Here is an 11,074-nt window from a genome sequence, read left to right as displayed (position 1 = left end):
CTGTGCATAGAATGACTTTTAAGGAGGGTCTCACAAAGTACACACATCTTGAAGAACCAGAGGGTAGCTTGATGTCCTGTACACTTAAAAGAATAGTGAATGTCACTCAAAATGGAAAACAGGCATATTGGAAAGTGAACAAGCAGTTTCTATCAATAAACTAATCCTAGGCATGGGCAATCAGTGGATAACCCAGAAATCAATTCATCTACTTCTAGACATAGAATTGTGAACTCTAAGAGCTAAAGTTTGGTTTATTTATTTTTTTTTGTAAAAATCACTCTAAACAAAGATATCACAAATTATTTTAGTAACATTTCTAATACACAGATATACTCCTCTTGTAAAATCAACTATTATAGATATGACTAAAGTATTTATCACCATCCACAACCCAGTTCTTTCCCTCTATGTATCATGGTGGTCCATACTTTTTCTATTACGTATATGTTTGGTTTCTGAGTTTCCCTTTATAGCATAGAAATGATATCATATATATATATATATAATTTTCTTTTTTCACAACATGTAATTTAATGTCTTCCCATGTTAGCACATAGATATTTATTCATCTTAGCCATTGCACACTTATTCCTATAATAATCCATTTGTTTTTTGCACACTTATTCCTACATAATCCATTTGTGTTTTGGACACTTATTTTTTAATATAATTTCTATGATAAGCAATGCAGTAGCAACATGTCTAGCAAACTTCCTTGAGCTCATGTGTTGTGTTTCTATAGCACATAAGCTGCAAGTAGACTTATTATGCCTCTGTGTGTGTGCTATAAGAGATACTGCCAAATTCCTTTCCATAATGTAAAGACATATACTCCCCTCAGCAGTGGATAAGAGCCCCAGCTTCCCATACCCTTGCCAATATCCACCTTCATGATCGAAAAGGACACCAGGCCTTTACTTCTGTAGTCATTCACCACAGGAAGAGTTGCAGAGTAATGTTAAATTAATTCTTAGGAACTCCTGGGTCTTCAGGTCTTCTCTTTCCAGATGGACAGATTCTCTTATGTTCAGTAAATAACAGTTAGAAAAGTTAGATGTTCCTACCAATAGTAAATATAAGCCAAAATCTCAAATCTAATATCCTGATCTTTAGTTTTCAGTGTGAAAAGAGAGAGAGAAAGAGGAAGACCTTGAAAGAGAGAGTGATAAGAATGAATGAGGGGAACTAACATTCTTTAAAGAAGTGCAGGGAAACACCAGGCTGTGTGGTAGGCACTCTTTTTAGAGGCAGATAAAGAGCATATACAAGGTGGTCCTTGCCCTAAAGAGGCTCTTAATCTAGGGAGAGGGAACAATAAGTAATAAACATTCATGTTCAAGTATGATATGTGTTAGTATAGAGGTGCTGTGGGAATGTAAGAAAAGACACCTTACTCTCGCTAGGAATCCTGACCCCAGTATCCAATGAGGAAGGCAAACAAGACGTGCCGGTTAAGAGAGATACCACACTTGCCTAGGCAGCTACCACCCTGAAATCCAGATATGGCATAAAAGAGGCTGTTCCTATAATCCATGCAATGAAATAGCCTTATTACTCTGACAACTTATTAGTGAGTGCTTTGGGGACTTGGATGGGATTCACCTAGGACTTGCCTTCTTATGAATTCTATACCTAAAAAGCCTTGGTTGGAGAAGGTCCTAATATCTTTGAAACATTGAGAGAGGAAAACAGTGGCTCCTAGAAAGAGTACTAAAGTGAAAAGAAAGAAAAAAAAAAAAAAAAGGCAAACAAGAGTATTTGAAAGGTATTTCTTGCTTCCTTTCTTTCTTCCTTCCTTCTTTCCCCCATCCTTCCCCTCTTTCCTTCCTTCCTTTAATTTTCTTTCTTTCTTTCTTTCCATTATTATTTGGAGGGTTACTTCTTAGAAAATACAAAATGTGTATTTAATTGCTATGGTAATGGAATGTGAACTGAAAAAAAAAGACACGAAGAGATGACAAGAGAGCAGAAGCATGGGTGTGTATGATTTCACGTCAACTAGTGTTTATGCAAAGCCTTTGCCCACTGCCAAAGCCTCTTGGTATATTTGCATAATTAAAAACAGCAACATAATCAGCGTGCTGGAAAAACAGCACTAACTAGATTGTGCCCCAAACTTAAACTCCTCTGAACATTCTCTAAGATATGCGTGTTGCTTGTAAATTCCATCAGTCAACAGGCTGATCAAATTATTGAGACATATCCAGTTTCCTGGAGGTCAGTGGAGTTTCTGCCATTTGAACCAGGGTAGATACAGTATTTCAGAGAGTGAAAGCTTTGGCTTGGAACATCTTTTCAAATATAAAACTTTCCTCTAGTGATCTCTAAATTCAGTAGATCTCTCAGAAAAGAAAGTGGCATCTTTGCTTGGTAGAATAATGCAATACTTTCCAATCATACTCAGAAGTACTCAGGAAGTGTGCCTTCTATTGTGTTTGTGAGACATCCATGGCTGTAGGAATTTCAAAGAACCAGCTGCTTGATAGAGAGCTGGAGTCAGCCATACCTCTGTTTTTCTCTCCCTGCACTTTGCTCTCTTAGTACCTTCTCGTGGAGAGCTTGGGATTCCCTGGAAGATTCTTTCTCCTAGTTCCACCATGAGTATCTGTTAAAGTTTATTTTCATCTTAAATTCTGTTCAGTTCAGTTCAGTTGCTCAGTCATGTCCGACTCTTTGCAACCCCATGAACCGTAGCATGCCAGGCCTCCCTGTCCATCACCAACAGCTGGAGTCCACCCAAATCCATGTCCATCGAGTTGGTGATGCCATCCAACCATCTCATCCTCTGTCATCCCCTTCTCCTCCTGCCCTCAATATTTCCCATCATCAGGGTCTTTTCAAATGAGTCAGCTCTTCACATCAGGTGGCCAAAGTACTGGAGTTTCACCTTCAACAACAGTACTTCAATGAATACCCAAGACTGATCTCCTTTAGAATGGACTGGCTGGATCTCCTTGCAGTCCAAGGGACTCTCAAGAGTCTTCTCCAACACCACAGTTCAAAAGCATCAATTCTTCAGTGCTCAGCTTTCTTTATAGTCCAACTCTCACATCCATAAATGACTACTGGAAAAACCGTAGCCTTGACTAGATGGACCTTTGTTGACAAAGTAATGTCTCTGCTTTTGAATATGCTGTGTAGGTTGGTCATAACTTTCCTTCCTAGAAGTAAGTGTCTTTTAATTTCATGGCTGCAATCACCATCTGCAGTGATTTGGGAACCCCCCCCCCAAATAAAGCCAGCCACTGTTTCCCTATCTATTTGCCATGAAGTGATGGGACTGGATGCTATGACCTTAGCTTTCTTAATGTTGAGCTTTAAGCCAACTTTTTCACTCTCCCCTTTAACTTTTGTCAAGAGGCTCTTTAGTTCTTCACTTTCTGCCATAAGGGTGGTATCATCTGCATATCTGAGGTTATTGGTATTTCTCCCGGCAATCTTGATTCTAGCTTGTGCTTCCTCCAGCCCAGCGTTTCTCATGATGTACTCTGCATATAAGTTAAATAAGCAGGGTGACAATATGCAGCCTTGATGTACTCCTTTTCCTATTTGGAACCAGTCTGTTGTCCCATGTCCAGTTCTAACTGTTGCTTCCTGACCTGCATACAGGTTTCTCAAGGGACAGGTCCGGTGTTCTGGTATTCCCATCTCCTTAGGAATTTTCCACAGTTTATTGTGATTCACACAGTCAAAGGCTTTGGCATAGTCAATAAAGCAGAAATAGATGTTTTTCTGGAACTCTCTTGCTTTTTCAATGACCCAGTGGATATTGGCAATTTGATCTCTGGTTCCACTGCCTTTTCTGAATCCAGCTTGAACATCTGGAAATTCACAGTTCACTATTGCTGAAGCCTGGCTTGGAGCATTACTTTACTAGCATGTGAGATGAGTGCAATTGTGCAGTAGTTTGAATTCTTTGGCATTGCCTTTCTTTGGGATTGGAATGAAAACTGACCATTGTGGTTATCTGGGTCATGAAGATCTTTTTTGTACAGTTCTTCTGTGTATGCTTGCCACCTCTTCTTAATATCTTCTGCTTCTGTTAGGTCCCTACCATTTCTGTACTTTACTGAGCCTATCTTTGCATGAAATGTTCCCTTGGTATCTCTAATTTTCTTGAAGAGATCTCTTTTAAATTTTGTGGGCCTTACTAAAATTCAACCACAGCTCGCAGCCATGTTCAGAGTTTGAGTATCTTGGTGTTTGGTTTGTTTCATGGCTCTGCTCAAGCACAAGTGCTGGTAGAATTGATGAAATGACTGCTGATGGAGAAGAGGCAAAACAACACAGGATTTCCCATCAGCTCCCACTTGTGTACACTTGAGAGAAAGGTGCCCTGCTATGTTATCCTGGCTCATGCATTAGTTGAGTTGTCTGAGGCTATTATGACCTATGTGCTCTTTGTATGGGACCAGGGCTGATCTTGTGTCCACATTTGTTGTGGACACAATAAATAAGAAGACATCAATAATAAGACTTAAACCAGAAATCATATTCTCTTGCCACAAAAATGCATCATGTCACTTCCACTTTCTCTAATAGTTGTAAAACAGAATCTGGCACCTGCTGAGGCAGAGAGCAAGAATATTTAGATGCAAAATAATTAGCCTATCGAAGTCCCATCTTCATGAATTAACATGTAAAGGATCAAAATGTTTCAGCCTTAGTGGATGTGGATTGCTCATTTTTAATTAAAAACATCAATGGTCCCAGAAATATGATTAAGTGTCCAGAGGGACTTTTTCCCAGTTGCAGCCATGCAACTCAGACACATTTGTTGGTTTGGGGCTTTCAGTTTTCTTTCATTCTGCTTGCACCTCTCTGTAAAATATCCTACCTGATATGAAACCCCAAGATTGTACATCTGTGCTGTAATTTGGTTCAATTACTCTTTCACCCAAGTTCAAATGGTATATGTAAAAATGGAAAAGCACACTTCTTTTTTGCAGTTGTTCCCTAGGAAGTGATTGCGATTCCCATTCACTCCAGCTTCCATAACTTTGTTTTTTGTGCCACCTTGGAGAGTGTAAGATGTTCATGGATAGAAATGGGAGGTCTCGAACATACAAACTTGAGCCCATTTACTGTCAAGTTCTGCTTCAACTTAGCACTTGTCCCAACTCCTCTTTTTCTCCTTTACATCATTTGTTTACATGCCTCTATCTTCTATTAAATTTTAGAAACCTACACCATATTTTTATACATCTTTAGGTATCTAACTACTTAGCCGCTGACACAGTGTTTTATAATAAGTAATAGTTCAATAAATATTTGTTAGAGACAGAAATAGACAAGTGTTACCCAAAGTGAGATATGTAATATGATTACAGACTGTAACCAAATGAATTGCTTTATCTCAATAATAATGTAACTATTTATGCTCATTGCTAAATATCACCTCAGATGTATAACTTTCACAATGGCTTTATGACAAATTAAAAATGATAGTAAGCATTCAAAGAACAAGTATCAACAATGTTAAATACATATTAAGATAGGATTTATATGACTATGACAAATATTGTGATACTGGTGTGTATCAGAAGCAATGATATGAGGAAACTAAGGGATATTCAATTCTCCAGTATTTATTATTATTATTAGGGAATTTTAATGGAAAAATTAAAATGCTGAAGTTGATTTTACAGTGAGGAGTAGAAGCTAGGAAACTTAAATGATGTTGGGAATTTGAGCCTGTAATGATTCTAGAACATGACTTTCTCATCTAGAGAAGCAGCTGGTTGGACTAACATGGATGGCCTCAGCTGTGCCTCTAAGCCCAAATGTAAGGGCCAAACAAGTGTATTCAGTGGAGTCCATGTGCATTTTCATGAGAAACGCTGGACTGGAAGAAACACAAGCTGGAATCAAGATTGCTGGGAGAAATATCAATAACCTCAGATATGCAGATGATACCACCCTTATGGCAGAAAGTGAAGAGGAACTAAAAAGCCTCTTGATGAAAGTGAAAGTGGAGAGTGAAAAAGTTGGCTTAAAGCTCAACATTCAGAAAATGAAGATCATGGCATCCGGTCCCATCACTTCATGGGAAATAGATGGGGAAATAGTGGAAACAGTGTCAGACTTTATTTTTCTGGGCTCCAAAATCACTACAGATGGTGACTGCAGCCATGAAATTAAAAGACGCTTACTCCTTGGAAGGAAAGTTATGACCAACCTAGATAGCATATTCAAAAGCAGAGACATTACTTTGCCAACAAAGGTCCGTCTAGTCGACTATGGTTTTCCCTGTGGTCATGTATGGATGTGAGAGTTGGACTGTGAAGAAAGCTTAGCGCTGAAGAATTGATGCTTTTGAACTGTGGTGTTGGAGAAGACTCTTGAGAGTCCCTTGGACTGCAAGGAGATCCAACCAGTCCATTCTGAAGGAGATCAGCCCTGGGATTTCTTTGGAAGGAATGATGCTAAAGCTGAAACTCCAGTACTTTGGCCACCTCAGGCGAAGATTTGACTCATTGGAAAAGACTCTGATGCTGGGACGGATTGCGGGCAGGAGGAGAAGGGGACGACAGAGGACAAGATGGCTGGATGGCATCACTGACTCGATGGACATGAGTCTCAGTGAACTCTGGGAGTTGGTGAGGGACAGGGAGGCCTGGTGTGCTGCGATTCATGGGGTCGCAAAGAGTCGGACACGACTGAGAGACTGATCTGATCTGATCTGATCTGATGTGCATTTTCAAGAACCATTTCTGGCTGCATTGTTGTTTCGCCTTTTCTCTAAGTAACTTCTCTCTGTTCACTCTCAATTTATACAACATGGTTCTGCTACAATTTGCTGCCAGCCATAGTCTGATTTGTCTCTTTATTATAGAGGCCAGAATGTGAGAACAAACTTCATTTTGGCTCTGGCAAGCCAGATCTTGATATGCAGTGGCTCCCCTGGTAGTAATTCAAACATGTTTCAGTGTCCTTCCATAGTATGTGAATATAGGTGCTTTATACATATTTTTTTCACCTGTGGAAAGTAGAGTTTTAGATAATACTTTTCTCTTGGTAAATAACACATTTCATACGACCAGTTTATGCTCCCATATGTTATTCATGATGATGTCTTTCTATTAGGGACTTCCTGAGCAGTTACAGCCCTGCTTCATCAATAAACACAGATTTATATTGTTTTCATGAGCTCTAAAGTAGTAAATTTTCTCTAAACAAGGATTATGGTAAATATAATTGAATTATAGATTCAAAATACATATTTATAAAGGTCCTGTGTTCCTGGAAGCCCATGCAAAATGTAACTGATGATCACTAATAGAATATTTCCCATTAGGAACAGCCTCACCAGCCTATATTTCTGCCTGATCCTAATGGTGACACTCTCTGCTTTCCTGTATATAACTTCCAAAAAGTAAGACTTTAAAAATTAAATCTCATATATTTCTCCTTTATGTTTTAGCTCCTCCTTTGCCTTTTGCTTCAACATGCCACTCTGTGGGATCTGTTAATATGGAGGATTAGGAAAAGAGTCCCTGTTGATACATTTCAAGTCTGTTTAAACTATAAAACGAACAGACAGTTTTATTTCATTCCTTGTGTGAAGCTACACAGTCTAATATGAAATGTAATTCATATAATTACATTTATAAAAATATAGAACAGTCTAATATGAAATATAATTGCTCTAGTAATCCTTGAAACTGCCCTCTAAGGAATGGCATTTGAAGATCTCAGTGGGACATTAATTCAGTTGAAATTGTTGTATTTTTCAGGTCCGACCCTAACCTCCCAGTTTTCCTTTAGTGATATAGTATGACACTATGGAAGTATGTCCACAATCAAATTTCCTTTTCTAAGCAGATGATACAGCAAGTCTTTTTTTCTCATAGGTCAGCTGGCATGAGCTAAGCAAGATGCCTTATTAGATGAAATGTTCCAAATTACTCAGTGGATTAATACAAATCTGTTTATCTGAACCCACACCTGGTGTAAACTCTTTTCTGAGTTCATTGCTAACACTCTAAAAAGAAGGTCACATTGATGAAGAGGGAAAAAAGTCAGAAAAAGAATAAGAAATTCAGTTCTTTCAGATTAGTGGGGCATGCTTTTGTACAACTTGGCAAAACAATCAGCTAGAAACCTGATAGCCTAAAAAGGAGTGGAAGGGTCTTCCTAAGTACACAGTGACAACTAAAAAAGCATTAGGGGATCACTAGGAAATACCTCCTCGAGTATACAAAATATCACTTTCCGAATTAAGACCTAGAGACCTGCAAATCAGGTCCCCTAAACAGTCACTTTTCAGATTGCATTAATTATCTTATTTTGCTTTTCCTTTTGGCAGCCAAATCTCAGTCACAAGGATAAGACACACTAATGTGTGTGAACCAGTCATGATATTAGGCATGTGTGTGCATGATCAGTCATGTTTGATGTTTTGTGATCCCGATGGATTGTAGCCCTCTGAGCTCCTCTGTCCATGGAATTTTCCAGGCAGTGGGTTGCCCTTTTCTCCCCCAGGGCATCTTCCCAACCCAGGGATTGAACCTTCATCTCTTGCCTCTCTTGCATTAGTAGGCAGGTTATCAGTTGAGCCACCAGGGAAGCCCCACATTAGGCATAATCACATATATTTTCTTATTGAATCTATTCGATTATTTTATGAGTAAATAATTATCATCCGTATTTTCCAAGTGAGGCAACTGAAACTCAAGGAGACTAAATAATTTTTCCCAAGGTCATGGAACCAATAGGTAGAGAAACTGGGATTTTTATTTTTAACATAGACAGGCATGGCTCCAAGACCCATGTCCTTTGTACTTTAATATGCTTCTCAAAATGTAGGTTGAACCCTATAAAATTGCTGTTTTGAATTAGTCAGAAACAACAGAACATAGACAACTACATATGATTCACCCTAAGGAATTTGGAGTTGTTGTACTTTAATGATACATATATGACTTCATTTTATTCATGACAACAAAAGAGGGACTCTGAGTTGAAGGGACCATACAGTTTCAGTTAGTAGCTTTGGGGAAATTTTGAGTACGTTTAGTAGAATGACTATATGCTTTAGACCAGAAAATAGACCAATGCTTTCCAAACTTTAATGTATACACAGTCCCCCAGGGATTCCGTTAACATGTAGAGTCTGACTCAGTGTATCTGGAAGAGGACTTGCAATTCTGAATTTCTAGCAAACTCTCATATGATGTCAATGCTGATGGTCTGAGAACCATACTTTGAGAAGCAAGGCATTAGACAACTCTTCTTAAATTAACAATGAGCATCCATTCTTCGAGAATTATCTGGCACCTCTAGCAACTGTTTCTAGCCTGTTGTGTAGTCACTAAGTCATGTCCAGCTCTTTGTGACCCCACAGATTGTAGCTTGCCAGGCTCCTCCGTCTATGGGATATCCCAGGCAAGAATACTGGAGTGAGTTGCCATTTCCTTCTCCAGAGGATCTTCCCCACCTAGGGATCAAACCAGCATCTCCTGCATTGGCAGGTGGATTCTTTACCACTGAGCCACCTGAGAAGTTCCTAGCCAGTAAAATCACTAAGGATAGTCTATGCTATGCCTTACTTTCCAAAGCCAAGAAATCCTTGTTTCAGAGCTAGGAACTAGGATCACTGGACTCTAAAAGAATCACCCTAGCACATGCTCTGGCTTTGCTCTTTGCTTCACTCTGCTCAGAATCTCTTCCAGGCCTGTGTAGGTAGGAAATATTTACAGAACTGTGTCCTTCATCTGAGACCAATACCACTAACTTTGTGACAAATCATTAGTTGTAAGCAGTGAAAAAGGTGAGTTTAAGAAGTTCCAATTACAGTTAAATTAGATAAGTGAACTAATTCTTTAGTAATATTGGGAAGCTATGTTATTAATTCAGTAGTAAGGGCACTGTGAATATTAAGAAAAAGTATAATTGTAATTGCTTTACACAGACTACAGATTATTACCTGTATTATTTATCTTTTGCTGAATAACAAACCACCCTAAATGTTAATGGCTTGAAATAGTCAATATTTAATATTGTTCAGAATTCTTTGGGCTGGGTCGCCCAGGGCTGAGTGGTCTCGGATGGCCTCACTCATAGCACAAGACCTTGGCTAAAAGTTTCTGTCATGACAGTGGCTGGGACCTCTCTCTTTATTGTCCCTCATCTTCAGAAGGCTATATTGGGATTCTTTGCATGGTAGTCCCAAGATTGCCAGCAGCAAAAGAGGGCGAGCCCTAGTATGCGATCCCACTGTAAACTTTTGTTTGTATCCTTTTAACATATATTCCATTGTCAAAACAAGTCACAGCCAAACTGAAGTTCAAGGGATGGAGGTGTAGACTTGACAGCTTCCTGGGAGAGGCTCTGAAAGATCATCAGCATTTTTTTTTCAGTGTAGCATACTCTGCTTTTTGGCTACAATTAGTCAATATAGTAAGCTTCTACCCATCCCAGTGCCCTGAAAAGGCTCATCTGCAAGAAGAATTGAGTCAGTAGTTCTAGATTCAGATGAGGCTCCTTGGATGTAGTTCTTGATCCAGAAATCTGTAAATTAAAAAGACAAGTTATATGCATTATATACATCCATCATACAGTGTTGGCACACAGAGAAGTTAGCTACAATAGATACTACTGCTCAAAAGGTAGAGACTAGCATAGCAGTCATTGATTTGTACTAATTCTGAAATCCACCCTATCCTAAGAGCAGAATATGACTTCTAATTAGAGACCAATTTTGTCCTCAGGAGTACCCTGCAATCCTTGCAGTTCTATACTGCTTTGGGCTCCATCCTCTGGTTTCGTTTACTCTGCACTGTGAGATATTCTTTTTTTTTAATTTTATTTTTTAATATAAATTTATTTAATTGGCGATATTCTTTTATATGCAAAAGATCCATATTTGCAGCTGAGAGAACTTCTCACTTTGCTTCGTATGAGTAAAAAATTTAAGAGCCAAATGGCCTTTTTGTTTTCATTTTGAATTACGTCTGTGTGTTAAGCCTAAGATTGGTTTCTTGTGCATCTGATTCAGGTCCATTTCAAGCCCTGAAAGCTCTATTTTCATTTCTTTTCAGGACAAACCTCTTTCTGCTCTGGGCCAGGT

This window comes from Bos mutus, chromosome 7 (genome assembly GCF_027580195.1).
Source record: "Bos mutus isolate GX-2022 chromosome 7, NWIPB_WYAK_1.1, whole genome shotgun sequence".
In the NCBI taxonomy this organism is placed as follows: domain Eukaryota; kingdom Metazoa; phylum Chordata; class Mammalia; order Artiodactyla; family Bovidae; genus Bos; species Bos mutus.
This window is presented reverse-complemented; position numbering follows the sequence as displayed.